A 19,816-nucleotide genomic window follows, 5' to 3' on the forward strand; every position below is an offset into this window, starting at 1 on the left:
GGTGCCAATCAGCTGCTGAACGTAATAGCACCCAGCGACTCCATGCGGCGCTGGCAGGCGCTTCAGACTTCGGCTTAGGTTCAGAAAGCGAGCCTGATTTGAGAAAAGGCACTATGGGGCTGGAGGGGAGCACTGCGGGTCTACTGGGCAGGCAAGTCCAGCAAAGGCCAGCGGTGCCTAGTGAACCCTCAAACTGTGTCATTTAACACCCAGATGAGCTCTTTTGTTACAGTATTGCAGGGCAGTAAGGGCAGAATTTCCTGCCTCCTGCTTGCAAGGTTTCCACCCAGACCCTTTACCTTATGCATGTTAACAGAAGAACTGAAATGCATTCTTCCAGAGAGAAGCCGTCCCAATGGAACTAAGCGTAATCCTCCTTAGCACAGTACAGAATAAGTGGAGCTAATCTTTCCTGTGATCGTATGCTCTATTTGAGGGATATGTGCTGCATATACTGACTATAAATATTTATTTTCTAATATGATTTGAAGTGCTTCCCATGAATTTTGGGTGAGATATGTGACTCTTACGTAGTTTCTAGTAATCAGGTACCACATTTTAACTTACTGATTATTTCTAAGCGAGCAAGAAATTGTCGGGATCATGAAATAGAAGAATTAATTTCCTACTTGTATTTTCTCAAATGTTTCTTTAATCCCCCACCTTAAAACATTTCAGCAATCTATCTGTGTTTGACATTTGCTAACAATGGGGTCACTCCAACATATTCTTTCCTATAATAATAATAATTCTTTCCTATTTGAGCAGCCCTTGCACAGCCAAGTATGCTTATACAGGCTGTTTTATCCATCCTGTTGCCTCAACAGCATAACTTATTGCATGTATGTGCTCTTCTAAACTAAGGGTGACAGGATTGCTTTCTGTCCTTAATGCACAAACTCTACCTTATGCATTCATACGCTATCGCCCTCTCTGCCTGCACTGTACAGTTACGTCCCAATTAAGCCTCAATAACTGCACAGAGCAACGTATTTTAGATTATGATGATTATTTACACTAATGTAACTTGTGGATTGAGTACATAAAATCCTATCAATGTCCTCTGTGAAGAAAAAGAATCTCTAAAGGAAACACAGATAACTTGAACGGTTTCTGCTTTCTAAGTAATTGTTGCAATTATTAGAAATTTTCACGATGTTAAAATGGTTAAGAAGAGTCGTGACTGAAAGTCTTCTGTTTCTGAAGATCCTGAGCTCAAGGTTAAGAAAATGGGATGAGAGACACGATTTGTAATTGTATTTTAGAGTTTATATGTGTAGCCGTGATGTGAAGTACATTACATTTGTTAGGTACTCGTTTGTTTTCTGAGAACTGATACTTTGAAAGATGAAAGCGGAAAGAGGAATAATATGAAAACAGATGAAGATTAATATATACATTTATATATATATTAATATATATATATCTCCCAGCAAGAACTGCCCTTCAGGAGGAACTCTCCATCTGAAGGGGAAGTTTAGTTGAGTCAGAAGCGTTTTGATAAGTTAGACAAATGCTTGTGAAATGTTGTCTGGATGTTGGTAGTGCCCAGGCCTCAATGATTTTAGTTTGCAAAGCAAGTCTGCTTCCTCAAAAGCATTTATAAAAGCTTCTTGAAGACTTAAGTGGAACTGTCTGGTGTAGTCCTGGGAGTTTGACTGATTTCCTTACTTCCCCCATCCAGAAAATGTCATTTCTGTGGCAAAACTCTAATGAGTAGATTTATCTTGGATACAGAAAGACCTGAGCAACCTGTTTTCTACTGCCTTCATCTCTTTTCTTCCCCAGGCAAGAAATTTGATCAGTTTTTTTCATAGGTGGTTGACCAAAGGTGCTCCAGTCAGGGCAGGGATCTGAATTTGAATCTCTCAATGTCGTCTGCAGTTGCTCAAATAGGAAAACACCTAGGCAAAGTAAGTCCTTCCTCTTTGACATGAACATTGCACCTTTAGTCTAAAATTCTCTGTGAAGATATTAAACCAGTCCATTTGCACAGAAAGTTACTGCTTTGCCAAAATTATGTTTATTACAAAAACTGGAGTAACAGTGAAATAATCCTGACCAGCTATACTAATAGTTGCGATAAGAATTTGTTATTATAATAAATATATCCTGGAAATAATGGAAAAAAATACTTGTTATACAAAAGGTCACTAGTAAGATTTTGTTAACGTGAGGTCTTTGCTGCTGTATTAAAGCATCATCTGATGACTAAGTGATCTGCAGTCCAGAAGCAGATAGGTGGCTTCCTGAGCTCACCTTACAGCAGTTTGCTTTGGAGACTGTTCTGAGATATTCTGCATTAGACTTGTCAAGTAACAACACAGGAAATCTTTTCTTGCTTATTAGACCATACAGTCATCTTGGATTCTTGGTTCAGAAGGACATATCTTCATAGCTGCAGCCGGTTGCTGAGTATAGGCTGACTGACGTAGGTAATTTTAGCACATTTCGCATGGGACTAAAACTGTCTTCACTCTGAGAAATTTCTCTGACACCCTGGAGTGCAGTGCAAGTCCACAGCCGAGACACAGTTCCTGAAAGGCAGACAACACGTCCAGAACCATAAGATGTCTCTTATCATCCTATGAGTGACCCCAGAGCAGTTACTATGTTACCTAATTGCAGAACCATTAGTGTAAATTGAAACAGAATTAGCACTCACATTTTAATAAACATTCCGATCATGGTGTAGAGCCACATTTGCCACCCTACCCGTTTAAAAAGCAGGTCACAATTAATCTTAGCTTGCTGAAGTTTTCTTCTGTATATGGCATTTCACACTGAACAGTTAACTTAAAATTACTGATACATGCTTATTCCATTAGGAGTTCATTGTTTTCTGAATTAGTTGTGCAGTTTCCTTTGAAAAAACTTCTGTTTTTTCTGTATGTATGTGTGTGCGTGTGTGCCTTTATTCTCATGCTTAATTCATTCCCCTCTATCCTTACAATATGAGTTTAGAAGATGCATTTTTAAAGGCATATCTCTGATAAATAAGTTTCTCTCTGCTCAATATTTTTTTCCTGTCAAGTGACTTAAGTTTAACTCTCCTTTGCGTTAGAATAAAACACTGATGGATATTGGTTTGCATAGATCTCGTGAGATGCTAAAAAGATGATTTAATATTTTCTATTTGCAGAGGAAGAAAAGACTGAAAGAAAAATGACAGCATTCAAGATTTCTTGCCACTGCTAGGCTGAAAATTGGTATGATTTGTTGCTTTCCTTTAGTTGCTTTTCTTTGGTTTTGCTTGCTGCTTTTTACATGATCACCACTAAATTTAAAAACAATTAAGCTAAAGCTTCATTAAAATAGGTGATGTGATTTTCAGGCTCAGAAACTTCTGAATTAGTGAAAATAAGGCTTGTGATGGTCTGCAGTACAGACATGCATTTTCTTCTTCTTCGCTTAATTTACTGTCATCTCCGTGTTTTTCTGTAGGGGGCAATAGGCAATAACAAATGCCTCCTCTCACACTGTCTTTAAACACAGTCAGAAAAACTGCAGGCAAAACGCTGATTTTACCAAGTCAACTAGAAGTCCAGAATGTGAATTATAGTCCTTTATTGTGGACCTTTATGCATGTAAGATAAGAGATAACCTGCTATTAATCTACAAAACTCGCCAAGCATTTGTCCTGATTTTCCAGGCTGTTCAGATTTTCTTATAAGAAAATTCTCCTTTGGTACTTCAGGGGAGCCCTGTTTTCTGCATTGCTTGACACACACACACATACAGTGCATAAATTAAAGGAAGCCCATGGGCACACTGTGATGCTGATAATAAAGAAGCAGCCATTTCATATCTCTAACAGACAATTCTTTATAAAACGAGCATATATTTCTTTCAAAATAAAACAGGCCCTGATCTGTGGAGGTATTTAAGAGCTGTGTGGATGTGGTGCTTAGGGGTGTGGTTTAGCGGTGCTAGGTTGATGGTTGGACTTGATGACCTTAAGAGTCTTTTCCAACCTAAATGGTTCTATGACTCTGTGACCTTTGCAGTAAACCTGCAAGTCTAGATCTACTAACTCTCCAGGGGCTTAAGAGTTATTGAGCTGAAAAGGAAAGCAAAGCAAAGCAAACAAAAAAACCCAAACAAACCCAAAACAACAACAACAAAAAAGCAACAAGAGCAAGCAAACCAACCAACCAACCAAAAAAAAACCCACAAAAACACCCTGAACCTGCCAAAGATTTATTTGGCTACACTTCTGGATAATTCAGTTTTAAAATGGACAACATAGTTATCGGGGAGGGCAGAGTAAAGTGGGAAAGAGTAATGTAACATCCTTCTTCTGCCCACACATCTGTGTGATGCAGATGTTTCAGCCCACTCAGTGGCTGCAGCTATGCCATTCCCTTTGGCTGTCCTTTCCACACCCTCCCTCCACTGTGGCTTCCCCTTTTCCTCCCCCAGCCTTTGCTGAGGTGCTGTCTCCTGCATTACCTAAGAGCCAGCATTATTTCCCTAAGCACAGAGCTCCCTAAATAGCTCCTTTACTCCTTCCACTCCTGTTTGTTTTTCCCCTTGATCAGCATGACTGTCAGCAACCAACCTTTCTTTAATTAGCAATAGCAATATCGAGACATTTTGTATTTGAATAGCATTTGACGTGATTTAGAATAGAATTCCTGCCAAAAAGCTAGGCTGCTGCATCCTTAACTTTGCCCTTCTATATGACCCAAGCAGAATCCAATGAAGGGAATCTTCCTCAATCTTTCTCTAGGTCTCACTGCACATAGCCAAGAGGATTTTATCCTTAGTGGTTGTGCATGGCATGAAACATGAATATTAATAGGCGAGAAGAGGAAATGAAATTCAGATACAAGATTGTTCTTATTGGTTTTGATTGTTCCAAGTGGAAGTACAAAATGCAAATATGAAGCTACTATCAACAATAAAACATAAAAGATAAAAAAGATAAAAGTGTATTACTAGGTTGTAGTAGCGAAAAACCGTATACATGAATTGAAACATCAGAAGTGACTTCAATTCCCATTCAAGCACAACGATGTCCTCTAGCACAGAAAAAAAAGAAGTAACTAAATTTACAGATTGAAGTGGTTGTGCATTGGTGTCAGGAATATATTTAGAATGCGGTATTCCTTCGAGGCTACTTTTTGTGTCATACAGTATCAGATTCCAGTGTGTTACATGGGAAGCAGTATTTCTCTGTAGGGTTTCTTATGCCAGGATGCTCCTCAGCAGTTTATTAACATAATTCGTTGGCTTTCCATACATTTAGTATTCACTCTTCAGGAAGTTTTTCTACCAAAGATTCTTTGCTGTCATCCACATCTCTGCATAGATACTGACTTTGTATCCTTTTTACTTCGTATTATAGTTTGAGTGAGATGGGATCACTAAATTCTGCATACAGAAACAAGATCATCTCAAATCACCGGAAAGCAAATACGTTAATGCACTGGATTTGTAGCTTATTGAAATAAAAGACAGACATTCATTATGAGACTGATGTCCTTAAGAGGCAGTCTTGATATGTTTAGTTACTGCTCTCTAATCACCATGTGAATGCTCTTTGAAGAATCTCATAAATCTTCGGGAGATATAATTGTACTTTGCAACAGGGAGTCTTAAAGTATTTAAAAGGATGAGACTTAACATGGAAATTTTTATTCTTTACTTTCATTTGCTGCAAACCTGTTTAACTTTGGGTAAGCATGCATTCTACTGACCTTACCCTTACAGTGTATGATAGATCTATGACCTAGGTAGGGGTCTGGAGAATGTAATTCATTGCTAATTGTATTTGGATGTTTCATCAGTAAGGCCCACATAAGCATGTAGATAAATGTATGCTCAGATAACAGGCTGGCTGTATAAAAAGGCAGCTTCTTTATGTGAGAGCTGCTCCAAAAGTGTTGCCTCCTATTTTATTAAATTGGCCAATGACATCAAAGGTGGATAAATTGGCCAATGACATCAAAGGTGGATAAATTGGCCAATGACATCAAAGGTACTGGTTGAACCTTCCCACCAGTATTCTGTTTCATTTTGTTGCCATGTAAGCAGAGGGGTAGTCTGACAAAATGGTGTCTGATCTGGAAATGTGTATGAAGCAAAGCAGTGGAATTTAATTCCTCCATGTTGAAGAAATGTCACCAGTTGATTTTCATCAATGCTTGCTGAATGTTTATGGTGAACAAAGAGTGGATGTGAGCACAGAGATGTAGTGGGTGGTGTGTTTGAGCAGAGATGACTATGATGCGAAAGACAAGCCAAGTTCTAGATGACTATGAACAGCTGTTGCAGGTTTTTATGAGTGTTCAATGCTGGCGAAAATGCATGGCTAATGGTGGTGGCTACACTGAAAAAGATTGTTTTGTGCTGAGAATTGGCTTTATCAAACAGTGTTATTTTGTTCTTTTATATCTGTTTTCATTTCCATGGGAATAAGTAGAAGGCATAACTTTTGGAGAGACCTGCATAATACTGGGCAAAGTAACATTATTTTAAAGAATGTCTAGGATCACAACTTTTAATTTCTCTCTTACATGTAAATTAGGAATTATTGAGAACAATTAATTTTCAACACTTTCAAAACAGAAAAAGTGGAAGGTGAATATTCTATATTTTTTTACTTTGTAAAATAATTTGTCTAAATTGTAAAAGGTTCAGTGATTGCTCAAAGGTGTCATATTTTCTTCAAGTTGTTATTAATCTGATGCTGAAAAACATCTTTTTGTTTTAATCCTTTTTGATTAAAAATATTATAATTCTTAGATGAAGGTGCAGGCAGTTTCCTAATCACTAATTTAAGATAATCGTTTCATTTCTTGTGTGACAGCTAGTACATCTATTTGGGTCATTCTGTTGCCAATGCAGTGTACCTATCTCCACAAAACAGCCTGGCAGCTGTCTTGCCATGTTTGTAACAAAAATTAGAAGAGTTTAGCATAAAAAGAAGTTTTAGTGCTGTTTTCCTCTCAACACTCTATTAGTCTGATATAAACTTCTAAATCACAAAATCTTCCATTTCATACATAAGTATTTCTACCTTACATTTGAGTTCAGAGCCAACTTGCTCCGTGCAGCAGTAAGGCACGCAGTCTAGTTTCCAGCCTTGATGGAAGGGCAGGAGTGCTATAAGCTCAAGGCAAACAGTACACTTTACATGGTCTACCTTGATCAGTCAAAGGCCCAAAGCTACACTGAATTGTTTTTCTCAGTTTCCCCTTTTGACCGCAATGCCATGAGGTATCGCCTTGGTTCTTTCTTCTAATAATGTTCCAACTTTATGAAATGAAAGTATTACATCGTGTCTAGATTAACAGTGTCAGCTTGTACTTCTAGGGGTGGAAAGAATGTGTTGTCAAAAGCATGGAGAAATACATTCCGTTTAACCTAAAGGTGATGTGATCTTTAAAAGTAATGTGTAGCTCTGGGAGAACCAACAAACATCCCACTGAAGTGTGATTGTAATAGAAAATGAAGAGTCACTAAGTATTGACGTACCTTACAACTAGGAATCAAAGCTCAGCAGTTTCCCCAGAAAACTTTTACATCCACAGCTGCAGTATACCTTGTTGTGACTAGCTCTTACATTCTGATCATCCTTCACGAAATGCCTGCTCTATTTCAAGCAACTTTTTAAACACAACATTAGTATCAGTGTTTTCATAGGATACAGAATTAGGCTTTTTCCATGAAACCTGGTGTCTGAAAGCATGAAACAGGTTTATGTATTTCTTCTAGGTCTGATTACAAAACACATTTTCGGGTTGTTTCCAGAAGTTTTCCTTTTCAGATGATCTTATTACCTGTGCCCCTTGAAGCTATTCCTGACAATATGAATTCATCAATCTAGAAATGAGATTTATGAGCTGATGGTTCCCACTGAGGCCTGAAAAGGCAAATGTGTGAGCAAAGTTATTACCATCTATAGGAAAGAAAATCTCCTGTCAAATCTGCTTTCACAATATTTGAGGAGGAGAACCTGATCTCTAGATAAATACATGTTTATTAGATAGGATTGATCAGTGATTAATCCATTTAATCCAATTAATCAATGAAACATTTAAGAATTTGTTGCTATGGGTGAATGTAAGAAGGGAGGAGTGAGAGAGGAGGGACCCACATCAAGGATTTGTAATTATTTTTCTGTGATGGGTCATGAGCAGTAATATCCATTAGAGTTCTTCCACATATGCTCATATCTACCAAAGAGTATTGTCTCATGACAGACTTCATTATATCTTTAGACAAAGTTAGATGAAAAAGTTATTTTGGTCATTCTAGAGCAACAGTCCAGGTAGATTTGTATATTATTTAACAAAATCAACAGCATTGCTAAAAATGACTGGAAAAAACAAAATTGAAGTTATGTCACCCTCAGCACATATAAAACATATCTTTCCACACAGTATCTTCCTCATGAAAGCCATTGTTTGTCACTTTTTTTTTTTTTTTTTCAGAGTTCTTGGTGCTTATCAGTGAATAACATCAAAATTAGAAAGAAATTATACTTGGTTCTAAAGTGAAGAAAAAATACCAATAAATAATGTCAGGGAGATGATGCAGAAAGATGCAGCAACCTTCTTTCAACGCAGTGGAAACTTTCTTGTAAGCACAAGAAGTACCTCTTTTGACTCTTATTTCAGCTAGTGAAGGAAGGAAAAAAGAACAGGTAGAGAGGCTGAACAAGATGTAGTGCCAAGCTGTATTAGAAAATACAGTTTCTTGAATTTATGAAATGTAAACGTGTTTGTGTATGGCTCATACTTAGGGAGCACAGGCACTTTGTGTAGGCAAATTAGTTTTCTAAGTGACTCTCAAGACAGGAAATTCTTCATTATCCACTGCGGTGCTGTTTTGCCTAGTTCCTTTAACTCCCTCTAACAAGCCTTTGGAGAATCACAGAATGGTTGAGGTTGGAAAGGACTTCTGAAGATCATCTCATCCAAACCCACTGTCAGTGCTATTTATAACATAAATATGATCAATTTATTATTATTATTATTATTATTATTATTATTATTATTATTATTATTATTATTATTATTATTATTAGCTGTTGCATACTGTGAATTCAAAGAGAAAATTCAGGGGTTAATAACTTCAGTATTCATTCATTAAACAGCTCGCATCAAGTTTAGTAGTTCCTTTTTGGAATCAGAAGTGAATGCGTTAGTGTAAAAGGGAACAAGGCAAAACACACTTCTGTTGTAGGAAGGAATTTTCTTTCTTTCTTTCTTTTTTTTTTTTCCTGTATATGTGACATCTGATTTTTCTATAACCCCCTACATTGTCTTGGCCAGATTCTCAGCTCATATCGAGTTCATGAAAGCAATTATAAAGTGACTTTGCTCAGCAGGTTATCTGACTACCAGACTGTCAAAGGTAGAGGTAACTTCCAAGGACATACCAATTTTCCCTTACTTTAATTTGCTCTTTTAAAGAGTAGTGATATGATGGGCAGATGTATGGCAGATTAATTGCCTAATGACAACCAAAGTAGCTGAAGTTCAGTGATGTGAGAAGTGATCCTGATATAAAACCTGCACCAGCAGAACTTTAGACTTAAATGACCTAATAGGTCGTGCTTATTTCTGATGCCCAGAATAAAGTTATAGAACCAGTAAATCAATGTAATGTCCTTCTAAAAGGGAAATGTTATAAATATAAATGATATTAATTGTATATTGTAAGTCCACACTTTAGAACTTAAAGTGGTTCCACTCTCTCTTAAAGGATATGTCTAAATGCCAGTAGTTTTCATTCAGTGCAATGAAAATCTCAATAGCTAATCCAATGGCTTTAGAATCAAATAGTTATTCATTTAGCTGGAGATGTAGAAGATTATAGTTGGAGTGGAAGATCATACTTTCCTTACCCTTTATTATGTGATTTTGATAATGATCTGTTAAATCATCATAGTTTCATTTCTCTGGGCTCTGGTATGGTGCATTTCTGTATACAATTCTCATGACTGACTTCAAGTGAGTACAAAAGAAATTGACATACTTCTTTCTTCCACTTGTAATATTCCCATAAGGAAAGAACCACTGCACAAAAATCACTGCTTTCTGCTTTAAAATTAAGGAACACAGATTCACCATAATGGTTGTTGCTGACATTTATTTATGGCAGAATAACTGTGAAGGGATGCCATCAGAATTACTGCTGTGGCTGTGGGTGAGATGTGCCAAGTTTCTGCACCGTGTGTTGGATAAGTAATGCAAACTACTTGAACTTGCAGCAATGAGTTTATAAATTGAACCCATTCTGAAGTATTCCAGGACTGGATGATACTCTCTGGAGAACGCAGAAAGGGAATCTGTAATAAGCTTCCACCAACATTCAGTGCTAATCCGTAACTGGTTATCTGCTTTTAGGCAGTAAAGAAGGAACCAGGAGGGAATCTCTCTGAAATGGCCTCTTAGTACTGTGTTTGGTTTGTGAACTGTCTGTAGCATCCCTTGGTTAAGGCTAAGAGTATTACTTCACTATCAAAAAAGGAGATAAAGCAAATATTCAAGGCATGATTATTTCATTGTGGTTCTTACTTCACGTTGGCTAAACTAAACAGTAAGTCAATGATAACTAAAGTTCTGATTTGGGGTAGCAGTTTACGATAAAATCTCACTACCAGGTGTTGTGAAATGAGCTTCGAATCACCTTATTTGACTTAAAAATAATTTGCTTCCTCTTTGATACATCACTTCAGTAATGAGATCTGGGTGATTTAGGATTATAATTGCCATTTTGAAGAAGTTTGAAGTTTGATTTTCAAAATGAGGTTGTTGTTCATAACCGTGGCAATTCTTGACTATTTAGGAATTGTAAACTTTAGGTATCTGGAGTCTCAGCTTATTTTGCAGAGACTGGACAAACCACTTAATGTTGTTCCAAAATGGCCTTGTTGTCAAGTCAAAGGTAGAAACTACAGCTTCCCAAATGTACCAGCATAATAATGCTAAGAATTATGTATTTGATTCTACTCCAGAGGACAAAAACAAGTTGTTTTTGTTTTTCTGACCTTACTCATGGGTTTCCAAAATTATATTTCTCCTTAGAACTCCTTGGGAATTCCTGAAATGAGAGTAAACTTTCTGAGACAAGAATGCTGTGGTTTTCTAATTTATACCATGCTTTAATACCTCGTTGTTCCTCTCTGCAGAGAATGTTGTGTGGAAATACTTGCATCCTCTTCAGCAGAATCATTTGTCTGCTTGACAACTATTCCCAACAGTTATTTTTATCGACTTGGATAATATTTCTGAATTTTATCTTTGCTGTGTGGAAGGAAATTATAAATGTATGCTTTGAGATGAAAGATTCCTATTGACTTCACCAGATTTTCATTATATATTATATAATCTCTCTTCTATAAATGACTAGTCCCCTTCTCCTTTGGTCTCAAGAGACCTTTGCTGAATCCCTTCACTTAGAACTCTCATATCTTTCAGTCTGGAGAAAACATTAATACTGGAGATATGGAACTTTTTTTTCTTAAACTTGAATGGAAACAACTGAAAAAAATTCTATGAAATACAATTAATGTGCAGTCACCACATTTATAATTAATTCTAGATTATCAGTCTTCTGGTCACTGCTATTTTTCATTTATTTCTTTGCCTTTAACTTTTCTCCCACAGTGTGTGGCTTTCCATTTTCAAATTCAGTTTTGCTAATAATATCACACACCACATATTTTGATTCATCCATTGAAGAATGATTAAATAGACTTATCACTCGTATGCAACTACTTCAAAGTAACCATAATTCTTTACTGTCTGACTGTGGAAGAATATGACATTCCGAATGTCATTTTTACTTCTTACATGATATTTAGCTACATTTCCTTCTAAATCTAATTCAAATTCTCTGTTATGTAAAATCTAACAGGAAGGTAGGGAGGCTGTAGCAGAACCAATAATTAAATTATTTCTTCCAAGCATACTGGTTAAGAACAATTATTATTGTAGAGATCCTATATAGGAACATATATTTATTTTTTCCCAATTCCTAACCCTTTCAGTTTTTATAAACCCTTCTTTTTATTTTTTATGCATCGACTCATGCCATAAGCTCAGTTGGTTCATGCAGGTAAACAGAGCTGGTAGCATAAAGGACACTATTCCCAATCACAGTCTCTAGGCATTCCTGCAGTATAAATCATGCCATTACAGGGTTCTTCTCTCCCTTGACTTGCTGCCATATTCAGACAATGGCTTATTATGAATCCTGCAAACTAAAGAACAATCTAGGAAAACTAATCAAAGCACTAGGACGTTTTGACTGTAATCTCTTTGAGAGCTTGGTTTTATCACCAGTATGATCAGAGTGCTCAGCATCTCACATGCTGGCTACTATCCCAAAAAACCTAATCCCCCATTTCAATCCTTTTTAACCAGATTTTAATTAGGCCATGTTAATTTGTGTGTATACATGCTCATACACGCAAATTACCATCATACACATTCATGCAAACACATATACACACACATACAAAGTTGTTTATTGAAAAACTCTTTTTTTTTTTTTACTAACTAAGCAAGCAGCTTCCACGTGGCTTTAACTTTAATTTCATGCTGGTAACACTGCACTACATATACTCATTGCTTTATATATCCTGAAGCCACACCACATGGATCAAACATACTGCCAGCCTTCAGCTCAGTAGAAAAGCTACACAAAATAAAGATGATAAAAACAGCCTAAAGAAACAGTTTTGCTATCAAGGAAAGACAATGCAAATGTAGGCAATAATATTAATGAATTCTACTTGCATACTTTTTTCTGTTGTATAAATATTTTAATAATTACATGTAGGTATAATAAAATATCTTCCAAGATAGGATGGGACTGAGTAGAATTATACATCAGAGGTACACTTAAAGTCACATTGTGAAAATGTTCTTTATCAGAGTGGGATTTTCATAAGTGGTCAGGTTTTGTTTGTAAAACAAATATACTGCAGTGCCAAGGTCTTGTGAAAGGGTCTAGTCAAAACTAGAAGTTCCAATCAGGAATGTTATTCCCCCCCCCCATAGAAAATTACTTTAAAATATGTGATTCTTGGTTGTTACTTATCTTAGGGGATTATTTTGCTTTATTCTGTGAAGTTACCAGTCTCAGGTTCAATTAACTGTTCATATTTTGACAAAAAATATGGGGTACTCATATTTGGTGAATTTGGTGTCATAATGTTTATTTTGGTGGGCTGTTTTACACCTTTTTCCTTGTACTTGTACTTGTCTACTTGTTCCTCCACACTCTATAATCTGTTTGAACTGTGATGTTACTAAATGCCTAAGTATCTGTTACATGCATAGGACATCTAGAAGTATATTAACAATAGAGTTTTCCCAGGTGATTTTACTGCTGTAATTAAGTAAAAGCTGCTATTCCCAAGGTGTGCTTGATTCTGCTAATATCATCAGTACTGCTGCTGCATACTCAACTGTGTTTGCAAGGAAAATTATAGACTGGCTTTTGTTCTTCCAGAACAGCAGGGTTAAATCTTCACTGGATGCAAAACAATGAAGATGTATGGAAGAAGAATGGAATAATACATCATCTGAATGCATGATCTCCATGATTATATGACAAAAGGGAAAAAAATAATAAGGTAGGATTGGTTAAGAAATTTAAAACTGCAATCCATTTTCTACTTTTCCAGACAGCTGCAAACCAAATACTTTTCCTGAGACTGAAGATGAAACAAGAGGAACAGATGTTGTTCCACTATGGGCAAATTAATTGAAAAATGTAAGCAGGGCCTTGTTCTTAAAGAAACAGAATCTTGTCAGAATTCCAACATAGAATCATAGAATATCCTGAGTTGGAGGGGACTCACACAGATCATAAGATCTAGCTCCTGGCTACACGTAGGGCCACAGAAAAATCAGACCTTATGTCTGACAGCATTGTCTGGAAGCTTCTTGAACTGCAGCAAGCTCAGAGGGGTTTTAAATATGCCTTATTAAGAAGTATTAACTTATATAAAATTTGTTACTTGTTTATTCAAATATTTATATATTAACATATATCAAATGCTACTTTGCTTCCACAACTGTTTTTCTTTCTCATTCTCTCAAACCATTCACCTGAGATCAGTCTACCGTTTTTTTTCAGTTACCTCTTATTGAGTAAGACTTTGTGAAGCACTGACTTGTTGGCCTCAGGGGGGACATTTTCCCCACTGTTGCCAGCGTTGCTGGTGTTTTGTGGTAACAAGGACTAAGGGGAAAACACTTGTCAGCAGAACATCTTGATAAACAGCCCTTTTGCTACTGCAATTACCATAGTTCTTGATTACCAGAAAATAGGCACTTGATAAACATATGGTTTCATTGTTTACCCATTTTGGCTTTCAATTAGAACCAGAAACTTATAATGCACATTAGAACTCTGCTTAGTTGGGTTTGCAACTAGGCAGCTAATTAATGACTAGACATTTGCACTTATTTATTTAAGACAATCTCCAGAGTCTTCAGTGACTGGTTTTTACGAAGATAATAGGCTTGATAGAAAGCTCAAGTAATAGCAGCTCCTTTTGGAGGTTTTTTTTTTTTTTTTTTTTTTTTTTTGTTTTTTTTTTTCCCTTGCTCTTTAAATCATTTCTTATTATTTTTAACTTAAACACTTTTGACTGGGTATCGGGTATTCAGTACATGCGTAGTCTTTCCCCCGACACGGTAGACTGGATGTTGCAGTTTCCAGGTCTTTACCTGTTTTTACCAGTGTTTTCAGCATTTTGGAGCTGCTGACCAACTCATGTTATCTGCACTGTTTCATTGTCATCATTTTTGCTTAGCTGCTAAGTATTGTTAATTAGTTGCACTTTGTTGGGCTACCATTTGGTAGTTCCTTTTATTAGTAGCTGGTGCACAAACTTAGCACCAAAGCACAGCTGATAATTATTATAGCATCTCTTGGCAGATCTTGAAGATAAAGTGCTTTATCCAAAATCATTTGAGAGTCATCTTCTCTGGTTTCGATCAAGGACTGCTAATGAGCTACATGCATTTATTCTTGTGTGAAGTCTGTGTAAGCAAAGACTGAAATCATGATCAGTCATGACAGAAGATTTATCACACTGAAATGTGCATGCTCAGGCATCAGAAAAGGAGAGAACCTTAAGGTGGGTGTTATAGGGGAAGATGGAACAACTGACTGGCAGCACCAGCAAGTCAGACTCAGTAAAAGTGACCATCTGATAATATCAGATTAGGCATGAGGTTCCCCCATGACCTCCCAACTCAATAATGATACATTTCAAGACAGCTTTTTTAATAGCTGTAAGTGAAAGCTTTTTGCCTTTTATCTTAAGCTGGTTAAAATTCAGGATGACTTATTAGATCAGTGGATGGCATTCATTCATGAAACAGGGCAAGTATAACAGCACTGCCAAGCAATAAACAGCATTTATTTGCAATTGAAATGTGTAGTAAAAAACGTGTACTACTTCATATACCTTAAGGTACAAGGAGGGGTCATTTTAAGCAGCTGTAATCAACAGCACATCAAAACATAAGAATTCAGACAACTTTTCAAAATACATAAGATACTTAAATCTCTATTATTTTCAGTGAAAGTTAAGCACATAATTTAGAAAAAACTGTGTTTACTTATATTAAAAAATAAGACTGGAACGATAAGTTTAAAAAATTTCCTCATAGTTTGTATCTTTCAGTTAGCAAAAAGTTACACATGCATTTGTGCGTTGCACAGATGCCCATTCACACAGTCTATATAAGGTGTGTTCATGAATACACATTAAAAATGTATCTATATGTGAAAATATGCCATTATTTTATATTAGTACATGGCTGAGCATTTATGCTACCACTATGCAAAATGAGGTAGGCCAGCTACTAACAAAATGTTTTAAGATAAAAGTCACATTTCCATCATACTTTGCGTCTGTATGCATTATATATATCCACTGTCCCCTTTTTTAGAGTTAAGTGACTCATTTTGTTTTGAAGTTGCTCATTCATTTACATAACTGAATGTTGTGTTGATACCCCTCAGAAACGTAAGTTACTTACGTGAAGAACGTTTCATACGTTTTTAGCATAAATAATGTGGTCATTACTCCTAAATGACACATATTGCTTATTAATAAGGCTAAAAACAGCTTTTTAAATACCCAAAATGCAATTATGGAAAAAATACAGAAATAATCACAACATAACCATTTATGCATTTTGATAGAGTGATTCAGTGAACTGCTAGAATCATATGGCTGTAAGACAGCATCATGTTTTGCAGCCACATCTGTTGTCATGAATCTAACTTCCACTGAAATGCATGGGAATACACCCTCTTATTTCCACCAGAAATCTGCACTGATTTCTGTTGATTTCAGTAGGAAATGGATCCTTATCAACATGCTGAGTGAAATTCAAGACTGCAACCCTCATAGTTTGATAATGGCCTGTGTCTTCCAGTTGGTCAAAATTATAAAAACAAGAGATTAAATTCTGTTTACATCACACAATTCTGCAAAAGAAAATGAAATGCAAGAAGTTGATCTTGTGATTTGGAATTGTTTGTTGGTATAATCCCTCTGCTGTTGCATGTAAAGACATGGAAGTATTTGAGAAAAAGTTAGGTGTAGCACTGAGAGACACGGTTAGAGGGCATGGTGGGGGTGGATTGGCGGTTGGATTGAATGATCTTAGTTGTCTTTTCCAACCTTAATAATTCCATGATTGTGTGATAAATTCCTTTATCAAGTAGGCGTCGATGAGGCAATCTGGCTTCTCTCGAATCTCGTCTATTTAAAATATAAATCTGAAATAGTTCTGATATAAAAGAAGTTAGGAAATATTCCCTATGGAAATATGCATCCATAGACATTTTTTGTCAGTTACAAAATATACCTTAACTGTTGGAGTCTGCACTTACTTTTTCTAAAGCATCTTATTTATGGAGAGAGGAAAAAGTTCTGACAGAAAACACTGATTTTAAATACCAGAGTAGGGTGGGAGACAGCCTGCAGCAGCTGTTGAGTGAGAACATCTCTCCAGACCTTCCAAGACACAGCAAATGATAAATGCATTAACAAATCTTGAAGGAAGATGGGTTTGGTTTAGGAACTTAATCAGCTGAATATGGACTCAAGGTTCCTCCATGGAACATGGACAAAACTTTACTTCTCGAGACATTTCTTGACTTTGAATACAAGTTCACTGAGACACACAGCTGAAAAACCATCAGTTTTTAGGTAAGGACTCATATATATCTTGTTCTTAATGGCCACTGTACATGCTTTAGGGATCCTAAAATGATAACAGGTATAGTAAGCTGCAGTTTAAACATGAAGGAATAGAATTGTGAGTCACTTAAGTTGCTGCACTTAAGATAAGAAGTTCAGCATTTCACTTTGGATAACACAACAGTACAGGAACATTTTTCACTTGAAAGATAGTGTTGGATTCTAATCTTTTTTCATGCGGAACTATTTCACCATAATTTTGTAATGTTTGAAAATTGGAAACAAATTGGGCAAGAAATTGTCCTAATCATGTTTAAAAATCTTATTTACATGTTACTGGAAAACTGAGAAGTTAGGAGCTACAAAAAAAAATCTGTGCTATTACAAACTGCACACACAGTTATCTTAGATTTGCTGCTTCTTGTAATACAATGCCCTCTGTAGGGCAAAATCAATCAAATATACACTGCATTTTTTTAACCTTTTCATTAAGAATATGCATTTCAATTTTAAAAGGTATTTCAGAGAGAGACGAAGTTTTGATGTTCTAGCACTGTAATTTTTAACCTCTTCCATTAGAATAGCGTTATCCTGGACAAAAATATTGTCAGTAATACAGAACAGCTGTGGTATCTGAATAGTTTTTCACATTTAGCTTCCTATTTTTAGTTCATGATCGGAACAGACCTAATTCTGGAAGCAAAAGAGAACAACATGCAGTAGTAGAGGTCAGTAAATACCCATAAAAAGAAAGAAACATAAATTTAGTGATGAAACAGTAGAAGAAAGATAATGTTGCAAGAATACATGCAATGGTAAATTGTGAAAGGAGAAAGGAAATATACATACTGATGAAGACAGAGCCAGCAGGAAAGCATCCCAACTTCAGCCACACTGCAGCAGTAAAACTATAGATGGACTTTCTTATCAAGGCTATTGGAAAAAGACACGATTTTTCTCCCCGATTTTTTGTTGGGTGAGGATATCTTAAGTCTTTCCATTAACTTCACCTACTCCTTCCAGCTCCTATCAATGAGAAAGGAAATCTAGAGTAACTCCACGATTCTGAGAAATAATTTTAGTTTAATGTGAGTTATACAGTGTGGTATCATCTGAAAAAATGCACTGACTATAACATCTGCAATGGTAGAGCATCAGTTAGAGAAGCGATTCACTTAGATTTTCCCACCCTCAGCCAATTCTTCATGTCATCTTATTCCATCTGCTGTCTAAGCCTGAAGTGCTGCTGTTGTGCACAGGAAAGGCTAGCAAAAGTAGGAATTTTAAATAGACCCTAAAGATTATTCACAAAGAAAACCCCAGACTATTAAAATGTGTAACAGACAGTGCCAGAAAGCTAAATTATTCTAAGTTACATATATAGATTAATGCAACAGAATACCAGTGTTTAACCTGGTTGAACTCAGACCATTTGATGCATATCCCACTTGTATTGAATGGCTAGCAAGTAGAAAACAGGACAGGAATTATTTCCATTTCAAACTGACCTGCACTTAAAGTAGACAATTCAGTGGAAAAATATCCATCATATTTGATAGGAATTACTTACAATAGTTACAATTACTTAAAACCATTAGTTAAACCATTCTGAAGGATAGATGCAGAAACAACTTGGCAAGAAGAAATATAATTATGGAAAAACAGAGACCATATTGGCCATTGTTAATGAAGAAAGCCGTAGTATTCTTACCGACCAAACCCACTCGTAGCTCTTCTGCAGTTATGTATTTTAAAATGATCAGGAAGTGAATTTCCATTCAGTTCTTCCTCATAACTCCTGATCATCTGTAACACTCAGGTGCTAACTAACAACCGAACTTTTACTACTGCCTTCCTTGTTAATTTATTTCTTTGTTTTTTCCCACCCTATAAATGATTATGTGCTTGCATGAAAGAGAGTTTTTTTTAAATGAAAGAATGAAACATCTCTGGGTGAGAAACAGTTTCAGCTGTTATGGAGAAAGTACTCCTAAGCGGCGCTGCTCCCTGATTCTCATCTAGTGTATTTGCTCTTCTAGTGTTTCAGAAACTGGAATAGGAGTTTTTTCATCAACTGTACTGCAAAGATCATTTCTCTGTATTTCTGAGGAGAGAATTCAGCTCTGAGTATTAGGAAAAAAGATGCAATTTTTACCCTGCAGAACTATGTCATTTATTTTCTTTCAAGAAGTGGTGGGTAGGCAAGTGTCCTGCTCCTGCAGCACATGGATTCCACCTTTACACGTACCCTGCTTCCTTCCCTTTCCCACCGTAAACAAATAAAAACAAAGCAAAACGCCTGACAGATGAATTTCAGTGCTTCACAGTTTGGTAAAACAATGAATGTACACAAATATGTAGCCAAATATGTATGATATAGAGTTTGGGCATTAGAAAATAGAAAGGGGCATGAATAAATTTAGGCTAACAGCTATTTTCATTTAATGGAATTTCATACATTCTGCTTAAGTAAGCAAATACATCTTAAAGCCCTGCAGGTTTAGGACACGCCCCCCCCCCCCCACCCCCAACAGAATAGACTAAAATCCTCTATACAAAAGGCCCTCAAAATTTAGAAAATTCAGTGTTTATCTGAAGTTCTTGTCTCTGATCAGTGTG

General features: G+C 36.3%; 1 long non-coding RNA gene across 2 annotated transcripts in view; it reads left to right on the top strand.

The window, feature by feature from the left end:
• LOC107312880 (uncharacterized) overlaps positions 1–19,816 on the top strand; it is a 345,732-nt gene that overhangs the window by 9,098 nt on the left and 316,818 nt on the right. For both annotated transcript variants that reach the window (XR_014945184.1, XR_014945186.1), the window contains exons 2-3: positions 3,143–3,209; positions 13,477–13,600. This is a non-coding gene — a long non-coding RNA (uncharacterized LOC107312880). The remainder of the gene's footprint in view (positions 1–3,142; positions 3,210–13,476; positions 13,601–19,816) is intronic.

The sequence above is a fragment of the Coturnix japonica genome, chromosome 4, assembly GCF_054131305.1.
Source record: "Coturnix japonica strain WE chromosome 4, WE-NBRP24, whole genome shotgun sequence".
Lineage (NCBI taxonomy): Eukaryota > Metazoa > Chordata > Aves > Galliformes > Phasianidae > Coturnix > Coturnix japonica.